At 31.7% G+C, this 14,435-nt stretch overlaps 1 pseudogene; it reads right to left on the bottom strand.

The window, feature by feature from the left end:
- Positions 1-1,671: 1,671 nt before the first annotated feature.
- Positions 1,672-14,435, bottom strand: part of LOC108520438 (ATP-dependent RNA helicase DHX29-like) — a 49,089-nt pseudogene continuing 36,325 nt past the window's right edge.

The following is a 14,435-nucleotide window of genomic DNA, read 5'->3' as shown; positions in this document are numbered from 1 at the left end:
CTGAAGCTCTTCACCAGAGTATTTGGTATAGAATAATGTATGTTTTAAATCTATTTGGAATAAGATAACAATTGTTTTATCTAACTGCTTTACTTATTACCTATTCAATTTAGACTAATTACTTAACTTTTCTGTTCCTCAGTTTCTTCATCTGTAAACTGGAGCTATTAAAACACCAAATGTACAGTGCTAATGCAAGAATTAAGTGACATTATAAAAGTAAAGTGCTTTAGGAAAGTATAGACTAATAATGTGCATTTAGTCAATGCCAATTATTGGTATTACGATTCTAATACACACCCTTAAAGGTCTTTACATAGTGATATAAGAAACTTTTTTTTATTTAGATAGGATAAATATGTTCATAAAAGGATTTTTTAAACAAGTTAAAAGAGTGACGTTGTTTTTACATCAATTTTCCATTTTCACCAGCATGACACCATCATAGCATTCAAGGAGAAACACTTTATTAAATGTTTTGCTGGTGGAATTGTTCTTTACAGACTGACATCATCATCAATCTTCCACATCAGTAGCTAAAGCACAGTTTAAGTTTTGTTTATATCTGCTTTTGAAAACAAAAGTCATTGTACTAAAATGAGTCTTCAAAATATCTAATATATTAAAAATAACTTTCCATTAAATTTTTTGGTAATTCTTCAGCCTTCCAATAAAACTATATTACTACCCCATGTAGGTGAATTACTTAGTATAATAGTGATTAAGTTTGCAACAAAGCACTGTTTGGCTTTAAATTCTAGTTTTACTATTTACTTGCTATGTGAATTTGGACAAGTAATATACTACCAAAGTTTTAGAGTTTTCATCTGTAAAACAGGAATGAAAATAGTATCTACCTCACAGAGTACTTTTGAGGACTAAAGAAGCTCATTTATTTTGAAACCTCTTGTGTAAGTTAAGAGAATGCTTTAGTATAGGTGTTGTCTTCACTGTAATTCTTCTGTTTTGTAATTGTCGGGGTACTATTACTAAATCTGGAAATTTTCTCTTGTCCCAATGAAAGTCTCACCTCTAAATTCTTTCTCTCTCCCTCTTTCTTTCTTTCTCACACACATATACATATATGTATATACATTCTATTTTTTTTTTTTTAAGCTCCCTACTTAAATAATGTTTTCTGTCTTGGTGTCTAATGAATACATAGGTATTTCTTTATTCAATAACGTTGTTTAATTAGCCCATGTAGTTTGTGAATAGAAAAGGCTTTAAATGGTGCTATACAAACATATAAATGAAAATTGGATTAACAGCAAAATAATAGATGCCAGTTTTTCCTCTGAAGTTGAAAGTTAAATTAAGAATAAATTGTTAATTAATTTTATATTACATTTTATAAAGAAATAATAGATTGAAGCTTCCAGAATTATTTGTGAAGATCTGTGAATAGAGGAATGGGAAAAAAACTTATTTGAGAAAATTTTGGCAAATCGTAGGAATTTAAAATAAAAATGAAAAGATTGAGCAGAAATGTATGCACCTAAAATTTTAGGCATTTTTTTTGGTCCATCTTCATTTTCCAATTCAATTATTTTTGCTTCATATTTCACTGAAAAAAATTGAAGTAGTTGGACCGAAAACTTTCAGAAACTTCATCTGTTGTCATTTCTGCCACCTGCCTGCATATATCTGCTTTGCTTGCGCTGCTACTGTTCAAGGGTGGCTGCGCCTGAATCGCATATTAGGTGCAATACTGTCGGCGTTTTTACAGACGATCAGTTGGTTCTTGTAGCGCGACCATTCTTGTAAAATACTCTTAATCACATTCTTAAATCCAATGACAAACTATCAGTTTTCATTGTAATTTGACGGTGTCAGCAGCCTTTAAGCTGGCAAAGCAGCTTCTTCTTTTCCATATAAGCTGTGCGTTTGTAATTTTGAAGGACATTATATTCCGCTTAAGCTTTTTCTCCATCTTACTCTACAACTCATTTAGTAGCTGGTACTTGGCATGCTTCTTCTTTTATCCTTTTTAAATATTGAATGTTTAGAGGCTGAATCTCTGAAAACTCTTCTTTATCTGCCCTGTATGAGATTCATTTTAATAATTTCCACACAATTAAATTGTTAATCTTAGCGGACACTTATATTGTGAAATCCGCCAATTATAGCTCGCATCTCCTGATTTAGGCTTGCAAAATCTAGACTCCTTACCTAGCAACTAATGGAGCTGAAAGTGTTCGGCCATTGGAGCTGTAAGCACTCAGTTAAACCATTAATATGAAGCTTCTCGTCAGCTGTTCAAAACTCCATTTATTCTGCATTTTCTTCTCCATTCTCCATTAATGGGCAGGCTTCATTTCTACGTTTGGCTTCTTATCTTCTTTATTTTCTTTAATGCCGCATAGCTAGCCTATCATGGAAAATTCTGATTCTATTTTTTTTTAAGAAAAAAAAATGTAGAATCTGACCACCTTTCTCACTAAACTTAGCCTGATTTTTTCTCCCCAAAAATAATTGCCAATTATTATCACAGTTAGCAAGACTAGCATTTTTCGCAGTTTGAATGCTTATTGCCATTAGAATCTATATGTCAAACAGCCATCCACCGTCAACAAATAAATCGAAATCACTTTTTCAATGAAGTCATAAACAATTGGCAACTGTAATTAAAATTCGCGCTATCCCCTTTGTGCCTTACCTGCTTTATTTTTTGCATAACAATTACGGTACCCTTTTAAAAATTATACCATTCTGGGCTTATTGTGTAGGGTCTCATGATTCAGGAATGTTTTGCAAGTCTTTATTCCTCAATGTACTGCTTAACAGGCACAGAGAGTCCTTGGTAAATAAGTAGCGTGCTCAATAACTATTTGGTCAAAAAAAAAAAAGAACAAAATATGCTTTTATAATTTAGGCAAGATAGTACAAAAGAATTAGGATAATATGTAGTTTTACATATTCAATAAGGTACTAACTAAAATAAGGACCAAAAAATTTATTTATATTTTAATAAATGTAGTAACAAAAGAATTAAGTGAAAAGAAAAAATAAACTTTTTTTAAAAAAGTAAATGCAATATTCAGTATTTTCTATGATTATAAACTTTCTTTTTCTACCCATTTTAACTGATAAAAGTTAAAACACAAAAACAGAAACTTCTCTACTGGGTATTAAGTTAAAACCATCCCCCAGTGCTCTCTTCAGATTAGCAATCCTCTCTCAAAGTTTTATTGCCAATGGAAAGCAGCTCTAATTGTGTCTTAGATTTTATTGCTTACAACAGAATACTTGAAAATAGGTAATTTATTTTTTAAGAGACGTAGGGGTGGGGTAAGGTTTAGTTCTTACAGTTCTGGAACTGGGAAGTTCAAGTCCAAGGATGTACATCTGGGGAGAGCCTTCCCGCGGATGGGAACTCTCTGCAGGGTCTCGAAGTAGCACAGGGCATCCTATGATGAGGGGGCATGTTTGCTCAAGTCTTTCTTCCTCTTCTTACGAAGCCATCAATCTTATTCTCATAATAACGTATTAATCCATTAACTTATGAATGTTTCAACGCCTTATGAGGGTGCAGACCTTATGACTCAATTACTTCTCATGAGCTCCAACTATCAATCCTGCCTTATTGGGGATTACATTTTGACATGGGTTTGGGAAGGTAGAAATATAAACAGTAGCAAATGTGATACCTCTTTGAATCGGCTTTTTGTATGTTTGGAGTTTTCTATCTAATCCTTCATAAAATAACTGAGATGGAAGAGCTGTTAACATCTTGACATATTCCTGGCCTATGTAATTGGTTTCAGTGGAGAATTAATAAATTATGGCATTTCAAACTTAATTGGACCCAATGTCACAATAAAAGATTCACTTTAAATTTGGTACTGTAATGCTCTAATTTCTTTGTTTTCTTACTAGCTTTATGCTGTTGATTTCTTCATGCATTATTTATATAAAGTTTTATATGAGCACATTTACAAGATGCTAAATGCACAAAAGTTGCCACCAAAACAAATCTATAAATATTTATTAAATAGTACATAATAGTATTTACCAATCATAAGTAATATTTCAAATACAGCACAAAATAATGAGTGGACATGATTTCCTTATATCCTCTAATTTCCAGAATATATCAGACTTCCAAGTCTAGTCTTAATGTCTGCCTGTTATCTTAAATTTCACTTGGGTGCTTATGTGATCTGACTTTTCATTTTAAAAATGAGATCATTAGTTTTAAAAATGAAATTACTGCAGTTACACAGTTTCTACTTTTAAAAAGACAGTTGGCTATTTCAAGTGTTATCTTAATTCTCCAAGTAACATACTATCTTGTTTTCCCTTGATCATTTCAAATTCATCTTGCCCCGAATTGGAAGTCAATATTGACTCAGTCCATTTGAGCTGCTATAACAAAATAACATAAAACTGGGTGGCATATAAATAAAAATTATTTTTTTCTCCCAGTTCTGGGGTCTGGGAAGTCCCAGATCAAGATATTGGCAAATTCAGTATCTGATTAGGGCTTGCTCCTCATAGATGGAGCCTTCTCACTCTGTCTGCATATGGTGGAGGGGGGAAAACAGCTCCCTGTGAACTTTTTTATAAAGGCACTCATCCCACTCAGCCTTTGTGGTTAATCATCTCCCAGAGGCTTCATTATGAGGCTTAGAATTTCAACATATAAATTTTGGGGTGGCAAACATTCAGACTATAGCAATGTTCTCTCTGTTCCTTCTAATATGAAAGTACCAATCCATTCAAAACTATTTATGAATTACCTACTATGGGTGAAGCAGAAGTGTAGGCACTGGGAACACAGTGGAGAACAAGATAAACAGAAATGGAGCTACTGTCTAGTGATCAAGAAAAGAAATCAATAAGGTAAATAAGTAAAATACGTTGCATGTTGGTGGTAAGAGCTAAGAAAATCATGAAGGGAAGAAATACAGGAAATTTAAAACCCATATGAGAGGAGAGGCGGAACCACGCATATATCCAGGGAAAGCTGTGACAGGCAGGAGAAACTTCCAAAATAAAAAATCTGAGATGGGTATGTCCCTGCCAGACAGACTCCAAGAGGACAACTAGGGGATAGGAGCTCAGAGAGGTGAGGGAGGTTAAGACAGATTATATACTATCTTATATTGCTTTATTTTCCCTTTATGTAAATGTATTGTCTACTCTTTTGCTATTCTTTAATTGCTTACCCTAAAGATTATAATATGCATTATTAATTCATTCTCACACAAATTATGACTTTTACCACTTCCAAAATGAAACTAGAACATTAGAACATTTTAATAGCAGGTATATTTATGCTTTTTGTATAATTTTGGTTACACATTTTAATTTCATATATAACAGAACCCCATAAAACATAAGTCTAATTGTTTTATACAGTTCATATTCAGTAAATTTTTAGTTGTGTTTATCCTCATTGCCCTTCTCTTAGTTCTTTGTTACTGTCTTCATTTCTGTGTTTCCCTCTTAGGCCATTTTGCTTCTGACTCTTCGAAGTTCTTCCTCTCTGGAGTCATATACCTCTAGTTCTGTGTCTTCAGTAGCTCTTAGCTGCCTTTGAATCAGTCTTTTCTATTTTGTGTGTGTGTGTATGTGTGTGTGTATGTATGTATGTTTGTGTCTGTTGCGTGGTTGTTCCAGGTATGCATGACCAATGCATTTTCTCTGCTATTTCATTCCACATCTTATTTTACAACTTTATACACATTATTTTGTATATATTTCTCACAGCAACCCTTCAAGAAAGGTAAGGTCAGTATTTCTGTTTACATATCAGGAATGTGATGTTCCTGAGACTAATCAACTTTCCTGAAATCACTCACTTCATAAATTCTATAGTCAGATTTCAAATGTGGGCCTGTAGAATTCAAATGAGTGTGTGTGCTCACACTCTTTCTACTGAGTAAAGACATAGCCAAAGGCTCCATGAAGCTCTTGATTAGCTACATGAATCTAAAGAGAACTTACTGTGTTCCAAGCATCATACTACGGGTTGAATAGAGTGTGGTCTGTGGAGATAGGATATAGAGAAGGCATACAAAGTTAGTACACCTCCCATAGTCTTAAGGAGCAGGTAAAATACACGTATAACAAATTACCAAGAAATATAAGTGCTATCTATAGAAATAAAAGCTAGTAAGTATCAGGAGTGGATTTTGGGGGAAATGTCTTCTTTCATAGAAAGAATTTATATTTGAACAACGTCAAAGGTAAGAAGAGGTTGTCAAGGTAGCAAATGAATAGCAGATCAAAATATTGTGGACATTATCCTGTACATGATGGGGAACTGCTGCTTATTTGGGACATAGAAGAAATGTTAACAGCACCCTCATAATGATAGAAAAGAAATGGTTAAAAGGGAAAACTGGAACTGCTCTGGTGGGGTAGAGCTCGATACTGATGAGAGATATTTCATAGTGTCAGCCTGTTCATATCTAGATTTCTTCCTAATGAGAGAGTCTCCACCCTCAAAAAGAAGAAAAAAAAAAAGCATATAACTCTCCCCATTGTTACAAATTGACAATTTTGTAGACAGAAGGTGGGAGGATCTCAAACTAGAGAAAAAAATAAAATATAAATCTAGGTCAATAATTTTAAAGTTAAAAATGCTGTGAAGTACTATTCAGGCATATAAAAATAATCAAATTATGTATTTTGCAGCAACATATATGGCACTGGAGGTCATTATCGGAAATGAAACAAGTCGGGCACAGTCAAATATCACGTTTTCACTCATAAGTGGGAGCTGAAAAATATGTACACATGGACACAGAGAGTGGAATGATGGATAATGGAGACTCAGAGGGTGAGAGTGTGGGAGAAGGAGGATAATGAGAAATTACTTAATGGGTACAATGTACATTATTCAACTAGTGGATATCCTAAAAGCCCTGACTTTACCACTATGTAATCTATGCCTGTAATAAAATTGCACTTGTACCCTATAAATTTATTTTAAGATAATAATAAAAGGCAAGTGTAAGTATGTTTTCTTAAAAAAGCAAATAAAATACCACAATGATTTAACAACTGTACACAGATTATGAATATACATTGTACACAGTACTAAAATGTCTGACAAAAATCACAACTACACAGTAACAAAAATAGCCCATGTATCTATCTCTCCTACAAAATTGCAAATCCAAGATCAGAAATCATATTATTATTTGTTTTATTACTCTCTTGGAATACTAAATGACCTAGTTGAATGACCATGTTGAATAATTTACTAAGTGAAATACAAAAAAAAAAGGAAAGAAAACAATGAAATAAAATTTTCATTATAACTTGAAAATAAAGGATTCTAGACTATATGAAAAAAGTAAATATTTTCCCAGCTAACATCAGCTGAGGCGTTTCTCCAGTTCTTTGTAAAGAGAAACTAGATTTATATTTGAACCCAACTGAAATGCTTCAACAATATACATAGTTAAATGAGCAGTAACATATAATCAGTTTTGCTTCCAAAGTTTGTTTATTCTGTTATTTTCATTCTCTCTTTGTCTCCAAGTCTTGAGATAAAGAACCCCAGCAATTTTCCGGGTAGCTGTCTTGTCTACAGATTACACATGACTATTATAATCAGATACTGATACAAAAAAAGTAGATTAAACAAGGAAAGAAAGAACACCATCTACTGAATGAGAATCTAACAGTGTGTATGTGCTACACGTTGCTAGTGCAGCAGAGTATTTTTAAAAATAATCGGAAAGGAATTATTTAAAATGTTTATTCTGTTGATTCAATTCAAGATTACTTTAAAAATTTTATTAAAGAAGTTCTGATTCCTCATGTACATTTTAGATTCAATCTGATTTACACATTAGTTGTATTTATTTCTAGTGTTTCTTGTGATATGATGACAAACTGATGCCTTTGACTCTGTGATAAAGGAAAATTTTTATCTCTATTAACTTAGTGGTGCCACAAAATTCTCATTTCTGCCTTCAAAAATTGTATTTATTTTGATATAATTCAAATTAGTTTAAAAGATGCAAAATAGTTAAAACACTCCCGTAGACTTTTACATAGTTTGGCAAACTATTCATACATTCCCCCATTGACCTTATTCTCTTTATCTTTTTCTCTATGTGTGCATGAATATATACACACATATGTATGTATGTATGTATGTAGATGTATAAATTTTCCTGAACCACTTGAGAGTAAGTGATAGAATCATGTCCCTTTAGACGTGTGTCATTATATGCTTCCTAAGGAAAAGCATATACTCTTACATAACTACAGTATAATTTTTAAAAATTGATACAATATTATTATCTAATCTACACTTAATACTCAGATAACATCAACTGTTCCAATAATGTGGTTTATAAATATATTTTCCTGGTTCAGAATCCAGTAAAGTATCATGAATTAAATTCTGTTTTCTCAGCTTTCTTGATCCAGAGCATTTCCTTGAACTTTCTTTGTGTTCCTTCCCTTTGGCATTTTTGGAGATTACTGATGAATTGTTTTTTAGACTTGTTCTTCAGGTTGAGTTTTGCATGTTTTGGTAGGAATACTGTAAAAGTGAAGATTGCCTTTCTCAGTATGTTATATCTGGAAGCACCTGACGTTCATTTGTCCCAGTATTGTGATATTAATTTGATAACATGGTTAAGGAATCTAACAAGTATTCTTACCATAAAATTATTATTTTTTTGTAAGTAATAACTGGTTACATTTATCAAAATTTGACCTGTTGGGTTTACCACTTGTTCATACTTTTCCAACTCTATACTTGTTTTTATATTAGCTGATCCTCTGTAAGGAAGAGATTTCCTTCCTCCCTTATTTATTAATTTATTCATTTTATGCCATTATGAATTCAGATTATTATTATTAACAGCTGGACAGTGACTGTCCCTGCAGAATAACTTCTTGTTCTTTACAGGTGTTTTAATTATTCTTTGGCTATTTCTTACCTTTGGTACAACAAAATCATCCAGGCTCAATGTGTACCTTCCCTGTCCCAGACTCAGGATCAACTTCTTCACTAAGAATTCTAAATCCTTTTACTAAACGGTATATATTACTTTCTTTTATTTCTAATGTTTTCCTTATTTGCCACTACTTTCTATGTCTCAAAAATAATTCATAGTAAAAAAAGCCGAACACAAAGTTTGTATTTTAAATTTACAATTACATAAGCAGCAAGATTGTGAAAATAAAGAGTAAGTTTTCTTTCTATTGGATATGTATAAAAAATAATTTTATCATTATAAAATTCTCCTGAAAGTAATCTTGTGAAAAGATGAGTTGATTTTACCATTATAAAAGAGCTCAACTATAATAATTGCATCCTTTCTTGTATTAAGCACGCACGATTTTAGACAAGACTATTAAACTTTCTGGGCACAACTCAGGTTTGGTTCTGCAGGTAAGCAAACATAGAGAAAGGATCTTCAGTTTCCTTACACGTTTTTCAATTAACACTTACCCTTTGGATCAGCTTACTTCTCCCCAAGGTAATGCCACGGGCAGCTAAATGATGAACTTGCTTTCTCAGACTCCCTCAAAAAGCACAGGAATATTTTAATTGTGGATCTATGTGGAAGGATGATTGATGTGTAAAAGAAATCAGAGTTGCTCACTATCACACTTTATAAAATTCCCTTCCATTTATCATTCACTATCTAAAAGCCCTCAAGATTAGTTTTGTTTAAAGATTATTTGCATTTAAATTGTAGGGATATAGTAGAGTGCTTGCATTTTATGACTGAGGTTAAAAACTAAAGTCATCAGTGGTTTAATCTTTTTTAAAACAACATTCCCTAAAGTGACCCAAAGCATTGAATACGCTACAATATTTAGGGGAAAGTTCTTCAGTTATGGGGCTACTGTGGAGTCAAAATGTAAAAGAGAATTTAAAAAATGTCTTTATTCTCTGCTAGGTTAGAACTAAAAATACATTCCTGTAGAATAATTGTCCTTGATGTGAGCTACTCTAAAACAAAATGAAGCTTTTATTTTCTGAAATTACAATTGTATAAGCCAATTTTTCTCAAGTATCATGCAGAGTTAATTGACTTCCAGTAACCTAAATTATGTTGTTACCTTACAGTTCAATTTAAAATTGTTAAGCAGAGAAATTCAGAAATGCTTAGAATGAAAACATTAGGCATAAAATAGACTGTAATGTTATATTATAGCAATTCTAAGTAGATTGTACACAATGCAGATTATAGCTATGAGTATAAAACACAATTATCTATATTCCTTCATTTCAAGAGGTCATGGGGTCATTCATATCAAGTAAACAATCACACTTTTGAATTTTTACCAGTAAAAATTCCTTATTTGAAAAATTCTCAAAAGTCTTTCATTTTAAAAGGTTCAAGATAATTATTTTATAGTATTCATGGAATTTTTTAAAAGGACTGTTTTTATATTAATAGTATTTTATTTACTTTGATAAATGCAGAAATGCTGATTTATATTTTTAAAAATATTTAACATGACCATTTGTTTGAGGTTAAATCAAACTGAAGGTCTGAAGTGGGCTTGCTGAGGGAGAAACATGATATTTACTCTTCCTGGTTCACACTGCCTCATGCATCCTGATGAGAAACATACATCTAATATCTAATGATTTGATTTTACAATAAGATATTTGGCTTGTCAAGTTTGATAGATTCTCCTTAAGTCATATGTTTATACTATATTATGTATACTATTATTAGAAGTGAACCTGAAAAATCTATTTCTTTTTTATATCTTAAATCAGATCAATGGGAAAACTCCATGTGATTTTTTAAAACATACTTCATCATTTGCATACTTGTTAAATTTAATAGCTAAACTGCTAAGACCATCAACCAGTTATCTACATAAATTTATTTTTATATTTATATAGTTACATAATTATTAAAACTCTTATTAAATATTCACAGCCTTATTTTATCTAACAACACACACACACACACATTCATAATGTCTGAACAAATATATCATACAAATTTTAAATAAAATCCTAAAATAGATATTTGTAGTTTTTACACAATATATATTATTATCTGCTCTGAGTATGAGGTATAAAGCAAGCAAAATAATATAAATAAAAACATTTGTAAAATATGAAAGGAAGTCAAATGGCAAATACAGGACAATATTATTTTTCACTGATCACACCATCTCCCAGTTTTCACAAGCATTAATTGCCTTCCTTATGTTCCTGGATATAGGATAAAAAGTTATCTTTCAGGAATATGCTACATTTTTACCTTTAAATAGCTCCTTTCCTTAATTCGAATATATTAATTATGCATTTAAGTCTCTGATATTAATCAGATATTTACAAAGTTTAGGTAGCTTTTAGTGGACCCAAAAATGGTGCTAGTTTGCATATGCTAGAGCTAGTAACCTATAAAAACTATTTTGGAACAAATAGGCTTCTAAACACTCTACGAAGTAACTCTTTGTGTGATTATATCCTCTCAGTTTTTGGATTATTGACACACAATAGATTACTGAAATAAAGTTATAATTATGACCAGAGCTTAATCTTAAATGTCAAATATTCTAACAGGAGTAAGATTTTGAATTTCAATGGACTGTAGCAGATGACAATGTTCTATTAACATTATTCACTATTACTGCTTTGTTGCAGACACAGACATTTCCTTTTTGTTTTTATTTCTTTGTGTTATCCCGACATTGAGGTATTTTCCTAGTGGTGACATTTTCCTGGTTCTTCCTGGGCATTTTGGATATTATGTTACATGTCCCTGTGTTTTATTTGAACCCTCTGTTTTATCAGGCTTCCTGTGACACCATGCCTGTTGAGGAAGGAGGCAATGCATCATTACTCCCAGGTGAGAGTGGAAGTTGAGGTTCCCCACTTGACTTGTTTGACAGTCCAGAAGGGAAAGTTGCTTCCTTACTTCGAGTCAGGGTGAAATTCAAGCTTCCCCGTTGGACCTCTGCTGACACTATTACAATAGTCTTTGTAGGAGACAATAATCATCAAAATTTGAGGAATGTCTTTGGAGAATGGAAATCAAGATTTAGTTGTAAGAAACACAGAAGAGTTAGAATAAACTCTTGGGTGCCATGTGGAAGGTAAGGAAAGAGGAGTCAAAGATGGCATACAGATTCATGTTATATGAATTAGTAAATGGGAATGTTATGACAAAAGCATGGTTTTTAAATGACTCTTTTAGTAATTTGTAAAGCTTTTATATGAGAATAATGTTTAATGTGAAAACTTCCTAATTTTAAAACATATAAAACATTTTTATGTGTTGAATTTATTTCTACATTTTTTCTTTGGTACAAGAAATGCGGGTATACCTGCATTGATCTTTCTGATTGCATTATCATGACTTTTTATGAATTATGCCATTTTGATATTTAATATATTGTATCATATGACTAAATTTACTTTAGTCTAGGCGCTTAATGACTTCTATGTACATTTTATATTCTCCGTCATATTACATCATTATTGATTAGATATGTTGTCTTTAATTGGATTGTAATTGGATGGTATTCTTCTCTGAAATTATTTTATAATTACCCATTATTTTTGAAATTGTACTTGTTAAAAACTAGTTTGAAAGAGAAAAGTGAATAAGTTCAAACCTTCACATTCTTCATGCATTAAGAAACTTCACATTTTTTTAAAAAAATGAAAAGGTGAGAGAAAATATTGTCATAGAACAGAAATATAGACAGGTAAATTTAAATGCATGAAATATAAAATGTTAGTAACATCCAAAATAGTGAGCACAATAAAAAGACCAAAATCAAACTTGTGAAGTGTCCCTTCAAATATAGCAACATAGAGCTCATATTTGTAAAAGCATTTGCTAATAAATAAAACAGAATTTAATTTAAATTTTAAAAGAAGACATGAGTAGATAATAGCAAGAAATTTAGAGATAATACATTTAATCAAACATCTTTACCAACTTTCAAGGTATATAAATTTTCTTATTTGGAATTATCTTTAGGTCCATCCAAATATTATATTAAATATTATAATGTCAATATACATTTATCCTTTGATAGTGGACTTAATTTTTTGAAATGACTCAAAAATCATGGTTCTGTAAATCTGTGGGCAAAAAAGTGTCCAAGGAAGTAAATGTTATTGAGAACATGTACAAGAATATAATCTATTTTCACATGAGATGTGCTGTCACTGAGATATTCACATGTTAGCTTAGTAGAAAGTGAAAAAGCTATCAAAGATATTTAGTCCATCCTATGGAGAGGCAAGAGAGAAGTAATTATCAGGAGGAATTAAAATTTCAGCTAAATCTTGAAAAATTACTTTGCAGTATTTGGCTACACAAGAGTTGAAACAGAGTTCTTGGCAGAAGGAGTAGCAGGGAAAAATGTTGGAAGACTTCAAGAATGATACAATTTTAAAGGAATTATATGTAGTATATTCTGACTGCCAAAGATAAATGACAGAATTCAAGAGGAAAGTAGGTCAAATTATAAAGCGCTTAAAGATGCAAACCTTACCATATAAGTAATGATGAACAAATATGAGGTTTGAAATAGAAGACTGATGTACAATTTAGGGCAATTTGGAGGATGTGTTGAATAAGTGTATGGCAGTAAGTGTCATTGCTATTAATAAAGTTTCTTATAACTTGGTCTGTAGTCCCCAATTTATTTATATATAATTTAATGTAATATCCTCATCCTATACCTTGTATCCTTTTGATAACAACTACTTTAAAAATTCTACACATATTGCATTATAGTTATTTCATTGAAAAAATCTCCCAGAATCTAGAATGTTTAAAGTTAAGAAAACAACAGTTTTAGAAGAGACATTGTACTATTAACGGAGAAATGGTATGTTTTCAAACCTTATGTTTATATTAAGGAAATTCTCTAATTAAATTAATATTACGCTGGTCACTGGCTAATGTGTGGAATAACACATTTTAAAGACCATTTCCAATGACTATATGCCTATTTTAGATATATTACATCTTTATTTGTTATAAAAACAGAAAACTTTATAAATAAAATGAAAACTTGTGCAAGTTCCTAAGACTGTATTACTTTTAAAAATGTTAGAAATAAAATTGTTTTCTATCTCTTTCAAAAGCCTCTATTTAACAATTTAAAAAATTAAGTGTGGCTTTGCAAACTTTTCGCTATTAGAGTAGAGTGAGAAAAAATAAGTAATGCATTTTATTTTTAAAATGTTTCAGATGCATTTTTTTTTTAAATTATACTTTAAGTTCTAGTGTACATGTGCATAATGTGCAGGTTTCTTACATATGTATACTTGTGCCATGTTGGTGTGCTGCACCCATCAACTTGTCAGCACCCATCAATTCGTCATTTATATCAGGTATAACTCCCAATGCAATCCCTCCCCCCTCCCCCCTCCCCATGATAGGCCCCGATGTGTGATGTTCCCCTTCCCGAGTCCAAGTGATCTCATTGTTCAGTTCCCACCTATGAGTGAGAACATG

Source organism: Rhinopithecus bieti, unplaced genomic scaffold, assembly GCF_001698545.2.
Source record: "Rhinopithecus bieti isolate Rb0 unplaced genomic scaffold, ASM169854v2 scaffold_51152, whole genome shotgun sequence".
Classification (NCBI taxonomy): Eukaryota; Metazoa; Chordata; class Mammalia; order Primates; family Cercopithecidae; genus Rhinopithecus; species Rhinopithecus bieti.
Note: the sequence above shows the minus strand (reverse complement) of the source record. Positions and strands in the feature narration are given on the sequence as shown.